Source organism: Polyodon spathula, chromosome 2 (assembly GCF_017654505.1).
Source record: "Polyodon spathula isolate WHYD16114869_AA chromosome 2, ASM1765450v1, whole genome shotgun sequence".
Classification (NCBI taxonomy): Eukaryota; Metazoa; Chordata; class Actinopteri; order Acipenseriformes; family Polyodontidae; genus Polyodon; species Polyodon spathula.
In genome coordinates, this window is record NC_054535.1 from 90,656,549 (window position 1) to 90,673,390 (window position 16,842).

Sequence of the window (16,842 nt, forward strand, 5' to 3'; positions counted from 1 at the left end):
TTTGGCTTGTGTATCAGGACAAATATCCACTGAAAATATACTGTATTATACCTTTCTATTTGATTTCCTGAAGCAAAATTTATTATGAATCACTAATTGATTGTGTTAATTCTTTAATAAAAGCAAAATCCAAAATGTGATATTCTATTTGTGTGTGTGTGTGGCGCGCGACGGGTTGGAGGCAAGCAGATTTTTCCCTTGGATAAGAACTTATTTATTTTTTTAACTTGCACACCCCTGATAAAGCAGGTTGATATTGTCTATTGTCTGTGGGTATCAATATAAATAATGCACTAATGGAACTATAACAGTAATTGCAGGTGTACACCAAACATTAAAAGCAAAGTTATGCATAACTGAAAAACATTAATGCATTATGCATTACGCAACCTCATTTACCCCCCCGCCCCCCCCCCAAAAAAAAAACTCTGTTTCTTTAGATTAGAAGATAAATGCAATACAAACTAGCCTACAAACTCTCGTATTCAGGGAATGAAGACCCAGAAGAAACAATAAAATCTGCCCTTAGGCTTCTGAGCTTCTCATGTAAACATCACCAACCGTGGTTGGATCAACCTCCTGACCCATTTCACTTGTCCTCATAAACTGTTGACCAAAAGCTAAAACGCTGCACAGCCAAGTGCACTGCCTCATGTGGATATTGCACAACCTGCTTAGAGGAACTATCCCTTAACTGCTGCCTCTTGCTTGAATTATCTTCTGCGTCACAGCAGAAGCAGCAAGATTGCTGGCTCTGCAGGCTTGAAACCTCCATTTCACAGAGCTTGCTGCAGTTTCCAAAGCAACAACAGCCATGGTGTTCCACCATTTTACAATTCTGGAGGGCTCTGAAACCACCATCTCCACTTAGTTGCAATCCTACTGCACAGATGGAACTGTTTAGAATAAAGCAAAACTGGGTCAATTCGTTTTCTGATTTGTGCACCCTTTGAACTAGTAGAGCAGTTGCATCTAAACATCCTGATCAAAAGGCTGACTTGAGGTGGTTGGCATTTTAGGAGTTGATTTTGGGCTTCATATAAAGCTACCTAAATGGCTAAAGGTGTCGTTTGATGCTGTCTGGTAAACGTTGTCTCCAAAAGAACTTCAGGAAAAAAAAAAAAAAAAAATCGTATTTTTGATTCCCAACAGATCCTTCTTCTCTTACTGCAGGCAATGCTCAACACCTTCATTACTAAGATGTTCAAGTATTTAGGAAACAGCGTTCATGTTTACTACACACTACTGTAGATTCAACATGTCACAACACCTCCCTGCTGCTGAAACCACATAAGCAGAATCGGTTTGAAAAGTTTGATGTGTAAAAAACTGGCCCTTGAATAAAAAAGATTGCCCCTAAGATATGGTCGAAATCTTCTAAAATGTGTAATGGTGGATTAACGGTTTCTCTCACACTTAAGTATAGTGCATGCAACATGAAAGTAACAGGATTTACACAGGACTCCTGCGCTAATGTAGAGTGAGCACCACGCAGAGATAGCAGGAATGATCCGTGTTTGCAGCGTGAAGGTAAAGTGAAAGCAGCGTGAAGCTTCAGCGAAGGACGCGTTGAGGTTCAGTGTGGGCGGGCATTGAGAGGGGTACCTTTACTGCAAGCTAAATTATTGTGCAGCTCTTCTTTTTAGAGTGTCACTTCAGAAGTAATTTTTTGCTCTTCATTTTTTTTTTTTTTTTTTTTTACAACAACTGCATACTCGCACATCTATGCTTCAGGTCAAAACAAAAACTTAACTTGATTTCTGCTGATCTTTAAAGACTAAGAGTTTAGCATAAGAATGAATGCGTGTTACAATACAATACATTTTATGACACATGTGTGACTGTTCCTCGCATGAAAAATAATATGCAAGTATTGTTAAATACACAGAGGTGTGTGTACTGGTAAAAAATAAACTGCGTTGTCCTTTACTTAATAATGGTAGCAACAGTATAAACTGTCAACCTTTTAACCTTATAACTAAGTTAGGATTTTGTAAATATGCCAGTAAATCGATAAACATATCGAAAATATGTCTTGGTTCAATAACCTGGCAGTTTTAAAAGTATCAAGTTATTTAAACAAATGATAAACTGAAAATATTTCATTATTTTCACACCGCATCATACTCTAACCACACATTACTTACTGTACGAAACCTAAGCTGTGAACTCTGTCACATGATGAGTAGCTTAACTTAAGGCGATCGTATTTCCTGCTAGGGGTACCACGTACACGCACTGTATACGTCGTTGGAAAGCCCCTAGTCTGTATTTTTTTTAAACAAGCCATGTAGGTGTCTGAGGAATATGCGCGTAACCACCAGGCTGAGTGTAAAGAGTTAATAAATATTTGCATGAGTACAATATAACGGGTTATTTTTGTAAAACTATATCATCTGGCTGAAGAGTCAGGAACGTAACACCAATTTATAACATTGTTCCTACGGGAAAATGTGCTTCGACTTACAACGCGACTTTCAGGAACCTATCGTGTCATAAGTGTGAGGACTGCCTGTAATAAGATATCTGAATATACCAAGAATAAGTTTTGAATACCCGAATACTCGACCTCTAATTACTAATAACAGTGACAGGTCCTTTGAACATATTAGCAGCAACCACACATAGGGACGCATAGATAAATACAGCAAAGAAACATCTAAGAAGAAACATATGCATCTAATGTATTCAAAGTAAAAAAATATTTAAACTGTAAGTAGTAAGAATATACAGGCAAGGGGAACTAAAAAACTTTAAACTGCATTTTTAACACCCTTTGACAACTTGCATAATAAGCTTGTAATGATAACCATAATAATCGTATTATTTATCGATTGGGACCCCACGATAACGAATCGATACAATTTTAAAGAAATTGAATATTCCATTAAATAAAAATGTACCTTGTATATATTAACTTACTGTCAAGAACGTAATCTGTGGTGTTGCTTCTAAAGGTTACGGAGTATGCGTCTGTAAATAAATACAGGATGATGATGCAGAGATCAAGAGTAACCTGCTTTGTTAATGTATTTTATACATATTTTGTTTTAAATCAGTCCCAACTGTAACTGTCTGTCTTGAGCGACACTAACACTAATATATATTAGACACACACACACAGTGGCTTGCAAAAGTATTCAGACCCCTGACCAATTCTCTCATATTACTGAATTACAAATGGTACATTGAAATTTCATTCTGTTTGATATTTTATTTTTAAACACTGAAACTCAGAATCAATTATTATAAGGTGATATTGGTTTTATGTTGGGAAATATTTTTAAGAAAAATAAAACTGAAATATCTTGCTTGCATAAGTATTCAATCCCTGTGCTGTGGAAGCTCCCAGTTTGCAGCGATGAAAGAAATTGCCCAAATGAGGACACAATTACCTTACCATTGGCCTCCACCTGTGAACCATTAAAGTTGCTGTCACATTTTCTGGATAAAAACCCCACTGTTGAAGGATCATTGGTAAGGATGTGAATCTGAAGGAAAATGAAGACCAAAGAGCATTCTACAGAAGTTAGAGATAAAGTAATACAAATGCATAGATTAGGGAAAGGGTACAAAATAATATCCAAGTGTTTGGATATCCCAGTGAGCACAGTTGGATCAATAATCAGGAAGTGGAAGCTGCATCACACCACCCAGGCACTGCCAAGAAAAGGCCGTCCCTCAAAACTCAGCACTCAAACAAGAAGAAGACTAGAGAAGCCACAGAAAGGCCAACAATCACTTTGAAGGAGCTACAGAGTTCAGTGGCTGGGAGTGGAGTAATGGTGCACCAGTCAACCATATCAAGAGTTCTGCATAACACTGGCCTGTATGGGAGGATGGCAAGAAAGAAGCCATTACTCAAAAAGCATCATCTGAAAGCACATCTGGAGTTTGCCAGAAAGCATGAGAGTGACCCAGATGCAATGTGGGAAAAGGTTTTGAGGTCAGATGAGACCAAGATAGAGCTTTTTGGCCAAAATTCAAAGCGCTATGTATGGCGCAAACCAAACACTGCCCATGCCTCAAGACACACCATCCCTCAGTGAAGTATGGTGGCGGCAGTATCATGGTGTGGGGATGCTTCTCATCAGCAGGGACTGGGCATCTTGTTACAATTGAAGGAAGAATGGATGGAGCAAAATACAGAAAAATATTGCAAGAGAATCTGCTTCAGTCTGCTAAAAAACTGAAACTTGGGAGGAAATTCACCTTTCAGCAGGACAATGATCCCAAGCACAAGGCCAAAGCAACATTGGAATAGCTCAAGAACAAAAAGGTGAATGTCCTACAGTGGCTCAGTTAAAGTCCTGATCTCAATCCCATTGAGAATCTGTGGCACTATTTGAAAATTGCGGTCCACAAGCGTCGTCCAACCAACCTCAACAACCTGGAGCAAATCTGCCAAAAAGAATGGGCCAAAATCACTCCGACACTGTGCAAAGCTGGTACATACTTACCCCAAAAGACTTAAAGCTGTTATTGCAGTGAAAGGTGGCTCTACCAAATATTAATGTGTGGGGGTTAAATACTTATGCAAGCAAGATATTTCAGTTTTTTATTTTTCTTAAAAATATTTCCCAACATAAAACCAATGTCACCTTACAATAATTGATTTTATGCGTTTTAAAATAAAATATCGAACAGAATGAAATTTCAATGTACCATTTGTAATTCAGTAGTATGAGAGAATTGGTCAGGGGTCTGAATATTTTTGCAAGCCACTGTATATGGAAATATGAGTTCTGGTTGGAAATCTCCCTCCCAACCTGTGAGGGCACGAAGTAGCGAAAGGGATAGTCTTTGGGCGGGCTGGCCGGATAGTTCATTTCCAGGGTCGGGAAGTCGGTCAGCCTGGAAGAAAGAGAGACTCCGTTGCAGGAACGTATTGACCTGGAGGGTAAATGAGGTAGCAGCTACAAGCAATAAAAACAGCTGTAATCGTTTAACAAGGGGTCATGCATGATAGCATAAAGGGGCCGGAGAATTGTTAATTTTTTCCTTCACTTGGGTTTGTGGTTATAAACTGGAAGAACCGTGTCAGACACAGAGAAAAGTGTACCTGAAATATTCGTGAGTGTACTGTTTGTTTGTTCGTGTCTGTTTAAGTAACCGTGTTTGTATATCACTAGACAGCTAAGCACATATCCGGAGCTGTCGCCTTGGGCCAGCACTAAACCGGATCAACACTGCACTACAGTATTTATTACTATATTTTGGTTTGCAAAACCATTTACATTATTTACCTCCATGCTTTACACATTTGTGTGTATTGCAGGGGGATTTCTTGTTTGGTCACCAGACCAGGAATACAAAATAAAGCACCCTTTTCTAAACTGGATTATAATTGCCTGCCTGTGATTATTCCTGCACTACCTCACCTCTGCACCTGTTCACTATTAGCAGCCACTTTTCCACAATATATTTTTTACCTTTCCGTTTTGAAACAATGCGCTATCCACAAGCTTTTTTGTTTGACTTCTGTCTGAGTCTAAATGCCGGTGGATCGTAACTCAACGTATGTGATCCAATGAAACATTGCAAGTTGTACAAAATAGTTTGCCATCAGTAGAATGCAAAACTATTGTACACGATCTGCTGCAGTAATTATTGTAAAAATTGTTTTAATCATTTTGGACATTCACAAAATTTTCACTTGCTTAACAGGATCTCCTAGGATACTAAACCCACCCTGAATGTCCATATCTACCAAATCAGTGAGGAGAGCCCAGAGTGGTTATTGGCTGCTGTTAAGTGTCAATCAATAAATCGTGTCCAGTTTTCTTTTTGAAATTGAATCAAGCTTATAATCACATCAGGAACCCGGACCGGGTGCGAAGCACTACTGTGTAAGTAAGGAAGCTCAGTGCTAATCTAAATGCCACAGCAGCGATTTGTATGTTTCTAAATCTAGACTTTTTTTTTTTTTTTGTAATGAGCTCTCATTATGGTTTCTTTTTATGTATCTAATTGGATTGAACTACTTTAAATTTTACCTGACTTTTTATCTAAACAATCAAAACAGTGTTTTAAAATGAGACTCAGTGGAGCTCTCAATACGGTTTCCCAGTAGTACTCAAAGAAATGAAAGAAGTCATTTACAAACCGCTAACCAAGATCATGCAGCAGTCTCTTGACACAGGGGTGGTACCGACAGACTGGAAAATTGCAAACGTAATACCGATCCACAAAAAGGGAAACAAAACTGAACCAGGTAACTACAGACCAGTAAGCCTGACTTCTATTATATGCAAACTTATGGAAACTATAATAAGATCCAAAATGGAAAATTACCTATATGGTAACATGGTCCTGGGAGACAGTCAACATGGTTTTAGGAAAGGGAGATCGTGTCTAACTAACTTGCTTGATTTTTTTGAGGATGCAACATCGATAATGGATAATTGCAAAGCATATGACATGGTTTATTTAGATTTCCAGAAAGCTTTTGACAAAGTCCCGCACAAAAGATTAATTCTGAAACTGAACGCAGTTGGGATTCAAGGAAACACATGTACATGGATTAGGGAGTGGTTAACATGTAGAAAACAGAAAGTACTTATTAGGGATCAGTATTAGGTCCTCTGCTATTCCTAATCTACATTAATGATTATAGATTCTGGTATAGTAAGCAAACTTGTTAAATTTGCAGACGACACAAAAGTAGGTGGAGTGACAAACACTGTTGCAGCAGCAAAGGTCATTCAAAATGATCTAGATAAGATTCAGAACTGGGCAGACACATGGCAAATGACATTTAATAGAGAAAAGTGTAAAGTACTGCACGCAGGAAATAAAAATGTACATTATAAATATCATATGGGAGATACTGAAATTGGAGAAGGAATCTATGAAAAAGACCTAGGAGTTTTTGTTGACTCAGAAATGTCTTCATCTAGACAATGTGGGGAAGCTATAAAAAAGGCTAACAAGATGCTCGGATACATTGTGAAAAGTGTTGAATTTAAATCAAGGGAAGTAATGTTAAAACTGTACAATGCACTAGTAAGACCTCATCTTGAATATTGTGTGCAGTTCTGGTCACCTCGCTATAAAAAAGATATTGGTGCTCTAGAAAGAGTGCAAAGAAGAGTGACCAGAATTATTCCGGGCTTAAAAGGCATGTCATATGCAGAAAAGCTAAAAGAATTGAATCTGTTCAGTCTTGAACAAAGAAGACTACGTGGTGACCTAATTCAAGCATTCAAAATTCTAAAAGGTATTGACAGTGTCGACCCAAGGGACTTTTTCTGCCTGAAAAAAGAAACAAGGACCAGGGGTCACAAATGGAGATTAGACAAAGGGGCATTCAGAATAGAAAATAGGAGGCACTTTTTTACACAGAGAATTGTGGGGGTCTGGAATCAACTCACCAGTAATGCTGTTGAAGCTGACACCCTGGGATCCTTCAAGAAGCTGCTTGATGAGATTTTGGGATCAATAAGCTACTAGCAACCAAACGAGCAAGATGGGCCGAATGGCCTCCTCTCGTTTGTAAACTTTCTTATGTTCTTATTTTGAAAATGTTGTCATCTCAAATAAAAACCTTTAACAAGTGTTTCTTGCTGTCAAACAGCAGTCTCTGTCTTTATTCCACAGGCGCAGCACTGTCTGGTGCTGATCGGGTCTACAAAACCTGTTTTCTGAAAAGTGGTAGTTTATCCCTCCCTGTGATTTATGAGAATATTAAAACATTTAAGAAGCATACTTTTCTTTCTTTCTTTCACTTAAAAAACAGTGATCAGTCAAACGTGGATTGACATTTGACTTTGCAGTTTAAATACTGTGCATCTGGTAAAGGCACTCTTAGTGGAGTGCAGGATGTGCTCTTTAGCCTGGAGGTTACCGGTTCGAGTCCAGGAGTTCCCAGGAGGCAGTGCACAATTGGCTGAGCGCCACCCAGGTGAGGGAGGGCTTAAGTTGGCCAGGGTGTCCTCGGCTTCGGAGGACAGCATGCGTTTGTCTTCGCCACTCCCATGTCAGCGAGGGTGTGGTAGCAGTGAGCTGAGCCTAAAAGTAACTGGGTATGCCAAACTGGGAGAAAATAATAAAATAAAAATTGGCAATTACTAAATTAAAAAAATAAATAAATACAAATAAACAGTGTATGTAGTAGTGTTATGAATAAAACAATCAATTTTTAATTGTGTTAGTTTTTTCTAAACAACAAGTTTCCGAAAAATTATGAACATGTAATTAAGTATGAGCTGGAGTTCAATGTTTGACAAACTCTATTCCTATGAGGATTTTGACGATGTGTCCAAAAGGGTCTACTTGTTTTGCATGAACTCTCGCGACGCTTTAAGATATCCATCTTATATAATATATATATATATATATATATATATATATATATATATATATATATATATATATATATATATATATATATATATATATTAATTCACTTGCAAGCGAAAAGCAGTCATTTTTAAATCTTTTTTTTCCTTGTGCTTCACTTCTGTTTGCTACAATAAGCATTGTTTTTGCAATGGTGAAACACAATGTTTGGGTCGCTAACACAGAAACGTACAGTAGTTATATAATTGTATAGTTTTGGCAGGGAAAGAACTCATGTAGAAACAAGGCAGCAAAAAAGGCTGACTAGGGAAAAAGACCAAAAAGCAAACAAAAACCCATATAAACCAGGTGAAGAACTCAAAAACTAACATGCGTAATAATTATATTTGTGTACTTGTGTTTGTTTGTGGGTATGGGGATAGGGGTCAGTTAAAATGGGCTCTGGACCTTGACCTTGCTGTAACTAAGAAGTTCAGACCTTCACATAAAATAATTGACTAACCCTTGTCTAGGTTAAAGCAAGCTTGCTCCCCCCCCCCCCCCATGTAAAATTATTCCTCATCCAACTTCGAAGTATGTCCTCATTCTTCATCAGCTGGATTTGTCTCAGAGAATGCTACCTACTGTATTTGCGCTACAGTAGTTACAGTACTTAACAAGCCATATAGAACAATTATCTTTGTAGCTCTTCTAGTTTGAAGCACGAATAATAACTAATATGTTGCAACATGTTCTCAGATTACTTTTACTGTATTTTTCTCTTCCATGAAAAAAGCTATGGGGCTTTCACTATACAGTAGAACAGGTTAAATTTAAGTTCCATGGTAACACACTGTAGGCCAGGAAATTTAAAAAATATTGTGCACCTTTAAGCTTCACCATAATGTGCCACAAAATGTAAGAAAAAACAAGATATACTTACTAATAAACTGTTCATTGTAGAAACTCAATTAAAATAAAATGCTAGGCAGAAACAAATAAAATACATATATTGTTAAGAAGATAAATGTAAAACAGTGAGACAATTATATGGGTCAGAATATAGCTTGTTTTTTTACACTTCTTAGGAAGCGTCCATTAACAAGAAGAAAATGGATAACGTACTGCAATACAACTTTCAGCCTCTGCCACGACTGCTGCATGCTGCACGTTTGTCCTTAAGAACATGGGTGAAGTAACCCATGCAGATAGTGAATGACCAGAAGATACATTTTAATTGTTTCCATTGAAAAATCAGATATCTTGGCCAGAGCACAATGGGCAAACTATTCTTCAGTGTCACTGAAGGTCAGTAACAATGAATAGAGGTTCTGTCAAAAACCAACAAGTCCCTGGCCACTGACCTGTGAAAACCAACCAGAGGTATTTTAAGCGTTGGCAACTACAGCATGAAAGAAAATACAGCAGCTCATGTATCTACAGCTATAGCCAAAAGTTTTGCATCCCTCAATAGAACTTTGCTTCATAAAGTCGAATGAAACTATTTTGATAAAATAATCTGAAACTCCTTTGGCAATCATTATAAAGCATTCACATGCACCATTTTTTTTAAACAATCTTTCTCATTTTAATGAAAATGTGTTTTGTGAAACGTTGTTGGAAACACACTAGAAACTGTAAAAAAATTTTTTTTAAAAACCACTAATCTTTACTGACATTTTCCCTTGCAGTAAAACAATCAAGATTCATAATTCCAGTCAAAAGTCGCATTGCAATAAACTCAAAACAGCTCCTTTGCAGAGAATCGTTCATTTTAATATTGTATTAAAGCTTACAGAAGATATTGCAGACCCCATGTACTTCAGTAACAATCAATAGAAGCTATTCATTTTGGAGCAACTTTCTTTCGAGCACAAATTCTTTTTATACACGGTAGTTTCTATAGGTAGTTTAATGTACTGTACACTCTAATACTAAAAGCAAGGGTTACTGTGATTAATTTAGAAGTGACCATTGATGATTTACAGTATACTCCCACCAGTACTGTGACAACTGTGGATGGTTTGTAGAAATAACAGAAAGGGGGGGGCTTGCTTTGATATGATTTCCTAAAAATGTAACAAATTGTTCAATTATCAGGACTTAACTCTCAGTGATATTTATAGAACGATTCAAGACATTTGTTGGCTTCATCAACGAGTCTAGAACAGTTTCCTGAATATACAACTATTTCAATCCTAAAAACAGACATTCTGTAAAAATATTTAAATGTCACTCTTTCATTTTCCTCTTTACACTGTTCCAAGTCCTGAGCATTTGACAGAAGATACACATATTTGTACATTCCTCCTAAATCCAAAATTCCCCCGCACTTTAGTATTTATGCAAGTCATGCTTTACAGCAGCCGCTGGGTTCTTCTTTACGATAGCATATATTCAGCCTATTTTTGCTCTCCTGAGAGCCTGTCTGGCTACAGTGCCAACTACAGTCCATAGTGAACTAAAGGTCATCAGATAAGTGTGATCGGAAACCTCAGGAAGAAAGATGCTTACACAACCTGTAACTTCAGTTTTGTGTACCGGTAACAGAGAAGAACTGTGTGTACTGTAGCCTGTGTTGTTCAAAATACACTGATATCTGCTAATTTAAGGATAGGAATAGGAATCCTGATATTTTGTTTTTTTTTCAGTTTTCATATATTGCTAACTACATATTGAATACAGTTCAACAGGTTTCAACTACTATGGGACAACACTAAGATGCAGCACAGCAGCCTTCTCTTATTCACATGCACATACAGTAGAACCTGTCATATTTGATGTAATTGGTTCCAATGGTCCATTGGGTATGAAGATAGTTCCTTGAATAATGTTGGGACACAACAAAGGTACACAAACATATACTACACAAAAAAAATCAGTCAAAATTACCGTAAAGCAAAAGCACGGCAAGACACTATTTGGCAATATAGAAAACAGCATTGCAAAAACAGTTTTTACCATGCTTTCTCAGCCTGTGCCAAAGTAATCCATCTGTCTTTGGAGGCCAGCAAAAAAAAAAATATTGTTTCAGCTTTTTCATGGTAGTTATTATAATAATATATGTGCAATTATAATAATAAGGTGGACATTAATCAGGTTATGTCTGTACCAACGTGTAAATGACATGAGCCAGAGGTCCATCGGGCTAATACAAGGCACCCAGTCTTAAAGGATCGAATATTCTACATATCATTCTGAAAATTTTTTAGATAAAGCCCTTTCCTCCCTATGTATAAATGCATGATGTCTTACTGATGAATTCTTTGAATGGAACATTCCATCTGCCTGTTTGTACTTTTATCCACATTACAGTATACCCCATTGACTCATCAATAAACTTGGAAATAAGCTTGCTGGTAAATTCTATACATCATACGTACCATTCATGTGCAGCTCCACCGCAATAGCTTGCAATATGTTTTCTTTTTTTTCTGCGTCCTTGTATTTTTTATGTGCTTTATTATACAGTTCTATGTGGTCAGCTATGCAGAGACTAAGCTTCTCCAGAGGCATGTTGAACACAAAAAACAGGAACTGCAAGAAGTCATGTTTTGCCATCAGGACACACCTTTTCTATCAGGATGATGAGCTTCACCCATCATAAAGTAACTCATCTGGTTTGTTAGACACAACAGAGACAAAGCCTGGAAGACACAGCATAGAAGGTCAGAAATTCTCTAGTTCAGGAGGATGACTTAAACATCAGAAGTAAATGTGGGAAGCTAACATTAAAAATAAAGCCTTACATTCAAAGTTTGTTTTCACACTCAAAGTCCACAACTGGGCAAGAATCTAGCAACTGGAAACATGATGAAAGTCTACTTCTCTGTATTTCAAATTCCATGGGTGATCTTATGACAATGACAAATAACTCTGTATTCTGTAACAGTAGACTTAAAGAAACAATGGGTTGTTCCATGCTAAATACAGATGTTGTTCAACCAGTTCAGATATTTGGAAAGTAGTGGCAACCTACTGTCTCCCTCAGTAGTTGAAGATAATGAAGGCATTACCACTTGTCATATATTTGCTTACAGATGGTAACACAGTGTGACAACTAAGTTAAAGTAAGTTATTGCTTTTCATATGTAAATATCTGTTAACGTCTATATATGTAAGGTCGCGTTTAAGCAAAATGTTGCGTTCTAGACACAAAATAAATCCATTGGACAAACAAATATTTTGTCTTGCGTTCATGGGTTGTACAGAATGGGAAAGGGACACAGACAGCACTCGCTGTAATTATTACACTGCAGCAAAATACTCGTTTAAAAAAAAAATGTTCTGCAATATAGCTGCTCTGATAAAGGTACACTCCAGTCCTGTAGGTGGCAGCAGTAAGCCTCATATTTGGATTACACAGCAATATTAAGGCTATTTACTTTTAGGCCCTGTCCACACTATATACTCTTGAAGGAGCTGGAGTCTCTTATGGTTTCTCAGTCTGCTGTTGTAAAGAAAGTTGTTGTGTCAACATCACAGGGATCTCGCCTTGTGATAAGATGGGATTTTACTATTTTTCATTTTATGTAGAAATAAAAAACAGCGATACATTTTGTTTAGGAACTATATATTTTTTTTAAATTCTCAATTAAATGTATAGTGATACGCCCATGGGTTCCCAAAGAGAAATAGTGATTCACCCCTGCCTGACCAAGCACAATCAGCATTGCAACACGTGCATGTGGGAAGGGGAAGAAGCGAAGTCAATTAGCCCGGATAGACCCAAACAGGTACACTGGGCTAAACATGAAAGCACAGCAAAGAGGCATTTCATAAAACACAGCCACATGCTTTTGAACAGTCAAGTTTTGTCTGTAAATAATGTGTGATATAAAGTGTGATCACTTTTAAATAGTCATATGTTAAACAACATACAGGATCAATTACATTAATAAAAATGTACTTTTTTTTTTTTTTTTTCTTTTTTTTTGGTGAAGTTACTTTAAATACTTAAAAACAACAAGGCTAGGATTTTACCGAAAAAGAAGTGCTGCAAACTAGGGTGGCTGAACAGCCCATAAGGTGGGTCAAGTGAGGTTTTATTTGTCGATAGAGTGCTTATTTACATGTAATCAAAAATAACTGGTTGGGTTGGAGGCAGAGGCCAAGGCTGACTGCAGTAATTCACTTGCCAACAGAAGGACACAGTTTATGTGCCAAATTCCCATTAGCATATTTCACATTTAAATGTGTAGTTGTAGTCAAATTAGGATCCCATGTTAATGTATACTGTAATACAGAACCAGCGCAAACACTGTTGTATGAAATTGTACGATTTATGACAAATTAATTAGAATGACAATGGACATATGTGGTAATCTAATTTGCATAGCATGATACCTGATGGTGAGATGATCTTGGTCATATCAACTACTGTATTAAAACTGCTGTATTAACTTTGAACAACTTCATACTCAAAGAGTCAAAAGTGGGAACAAAATATAACACTTTCTGGGAATGTATTTAATTATTATCCAATTCTAATTCAGAATATATTTACCATAGTGGGTCAAATTAGTCATTGAGTAATTGAGAATTGGAAAACACTTTAAAATATCTTTTTATATATTTAAAATATATATATTTTTAAATACAACAGTATTTCTTAGGAATTGCAAGGAAGAACACTGTAACTCATAGCTCTGGTGGGCCTCTCCACGAAAATGACAGAAGTCCCACCAAAAGTTCCTTAAGATAATGCAAGTTATCCAGATTAAGTTGAAAAAGGGTGGTTGAAAACCCCTCCCACATGTACATTATTGACAGAGCACAACAAATCCTTCCTTTAAGGACCATCATTTTAGACCAGTAACTCATACTTAACATGATAATGACATCTAACCAGTGTTTCATGACTTGAGAACATTCTTTATACATCTGAAGGCCACAACAGGTTTGTTTATTTATATATTTATTTATTGTGATTCTCTACATTCCAGAAATATAAAGATCCTCAAAGTTCAACATTTGCATAATGAATATTTAAAATCCAAGTCTAAACTCTTGAGGCTTATCATTCCACCCTCAACTCTAGTCATGCCGTGCTTTTCTGTGTCTGGAAACATTACAATCATCCTCCATTTTCTAGTGAGGTCCACTGTCACAAAACTTAACCATAAGTGAATAAACATATCCTAAGATTGTCTGCCCTTGTGGGACCTGCAAGCTCATTACAACATCAAATACAAATCTTAAGTCCACCCTTGTTTCATGAATCTTGAGAATTTCTGTTTCACTTCAGGCTCTCCCCTAAGACTGTCTGCTGTGCTTTCCTCCATTTTATGGTGAAGCCCACAATGACATACCTGACTTAAGCTCTGGCAGCACAAACATCCAAGCCCCAGCCAGCAGCAGAATAAAAAGAAACCAACTGCAGTTCTAAAGACCCCCCACCCCCAGAAAACGGGGAGCTTCCAGACAGCGGGAAAAGCACGTTAAAAAATCCAGCCTTTACGGTTTTAACAGAGTAAGGTGGTCCAACGGGAGCTGAAAAAAAACCTGGACAGAGCTTTTAATTGAGTAAGTCTGGACTTGGACCAGAAGCAAGCTGTCGTTAATGGAGGATCAGCTCTGACTGGCGCTGGGAGAAGAGAGCTAAGCGTGCAATGGCTTCTCTTTCCAATCTAGCTAACAAGAAAACAAGAAAACAAGAAATTCTGTGATCAGACCTACCTAAACAAACCCTCCTGGGGATCGGGTCGCAAACTCAAGCTCTAGGGAGGTCCAGTTCCGTGTCCCGATCTCCAAAAAACGTACAAATAAAGGGGTGGTTGAAAAAAATAAAGAGGTCACGATCTGGCTGGCTCTACGTGTCTGAGTGCCAGAACGGAGAAGCTTTCTTTTCTCTTTCTCTTCTCGTTTGCTCGCTCTCCCCCTCGCTCAGTGATCCAAGTCCTCACGACTGGTCCTAAACTAAAAAAAAAAACCTTCAGCTTCTTCCAGCTGATTACACGGACGCTATCCAGATCGCACAACGTCTTGCTTAAATGTATCATTAACAAAGCCGAGATCTTAACGTTTTGGACTCATGTTTTACTTACTGGATATTTTTCCAGAAAAAGCTATCTTACTAAAAGTTGTTTTGTGTCTCATGCGTGTGCCCGGTCTAGAGGGTGATCGCCATCTTTCCTGCTTCTCCTTTGCTGCAGCTGCAGATGACCTGAGATCCTCTGAATAATGAGCAACCAGAGACAAGGAAGACAATCTGCAAAGCAGCCAACACAAAGAAGTTTTGGAGACAAGCATGCACCAGGGGGTGCACAAGAGTTTGCAATGGTGATGGAATGGACAACGTGGTGTATCCAGAAGCCTCTTAGATTGCAATCAACCCCAATTAAACAGAACAGCTTTCAGCCTCCATAGACTTCTTTGTCAGGAAACATTCCTGTCTATCTACATTTAGAAATTTGGACTATGCTTAAGAAACAGCGTTGGGCAGCCTTAAAAGTATCAATATCCTTTTTTTTTTTTTTTTTTTTTTTTTTTTTTTTTTTTTTTTGCAAAGACCATAACCTAAACAGTACTGGTCACATGCAACCAAAGAAAACCAGAATCAGTTTCTTGAGGTTCAAGAGGGGGTGATTATTTATTGGTGTGTGTCTGTCTCTTTTAATGCTTAAGAAGTAGATGTCTTTGTCTTAATCATCTCAAAACACCTTTTTTTTTTTTTTTTTTTAAAAAGCCAATATGACCCCAAATGTTTTAATTAACTCAGTTCTTAAAGAGTTACCATGGTTGTCCTCATATTCTTACTGAACTGAACTGTACCAACATCTTACAGAGTTTTCTAAAAAGTAATTAATGACCATGTTATGCATGTTTATCAGTATATATTATGCATTTCAAGAGTTATCCATCAATATGTTACATTTTTTTCTAGGAATATGCATACATAGGGTCTATTTTAATGATCTAAACAGAGAGGGAATGTTAACACCACTGCCAAAAAAATGTAGAAACCAGAAGACCAGAAAGTTCAGTGAAATGTGTATTAAAGTTAATAAGAAAGTGTATAAATCAATCCAGAGGGAAAACACCTCCTGGGTTAATACAGAGTTAAAGGGCTGCAGTATGTAGACATGCCGCTGTTCAGCTCATTACAGTAGACCTTGTACTGATGTAAATAGAACAGCTTCACTGTGTGCTCCACGTGTGGCCATGTTGGTTTTCTTCAGTCTGTTTCTTTATATAACCAGGTAGAAACCTTTGCAAACAAAGCTCATTTATAATCATTAATAATTATGTCCAAGATAGTTTTAAAAAGCTGTAGTAGTACAGTAAGTATGTACAGTTTATTTACAGTATATTAAAATAATAGCTAAATATGGCAAATGCAATCATTTAAATCCCATTATGTCAAGCAATTGATAATAGTTCTACATAGTAAAATAAAATGGATTAAAAAACAATTGAGTATCATCAGCCAATCAGCATCCAGCTCTAGTAAGCTTCTATCAGATGGTAGATACCTGCTGGAACGTCACTGCATCACATGTGAATCAAATTTAAAATCAGTCCGCAGAAGTAATACAGACGAAAGCAACCAGTCCTGGCAAC

At 37.3% G+C, this 16,842-nt stretch overlaps 1 protein-coding gene across 1 annotated transcript in view; it reads right to left on the bottom strand.

Moving 5' to 3' along the window:
* The window catches only part of LOC121303494 (zinc finger protein 462-like), a 48,994-nt gene extending 33,263 nt beyond the window's left edge, over nt 1-15,731 (bottom strand). The window contains 1 exon segment of the mRNA XM_041234215.1: nt 14,959-15,731. The gene's annotated coding sequence lies outside the window, so the exon portion shown is untranslated.
* Nucleotides 15,732-16,842: the final 1,111 nt, after the last annotated feature.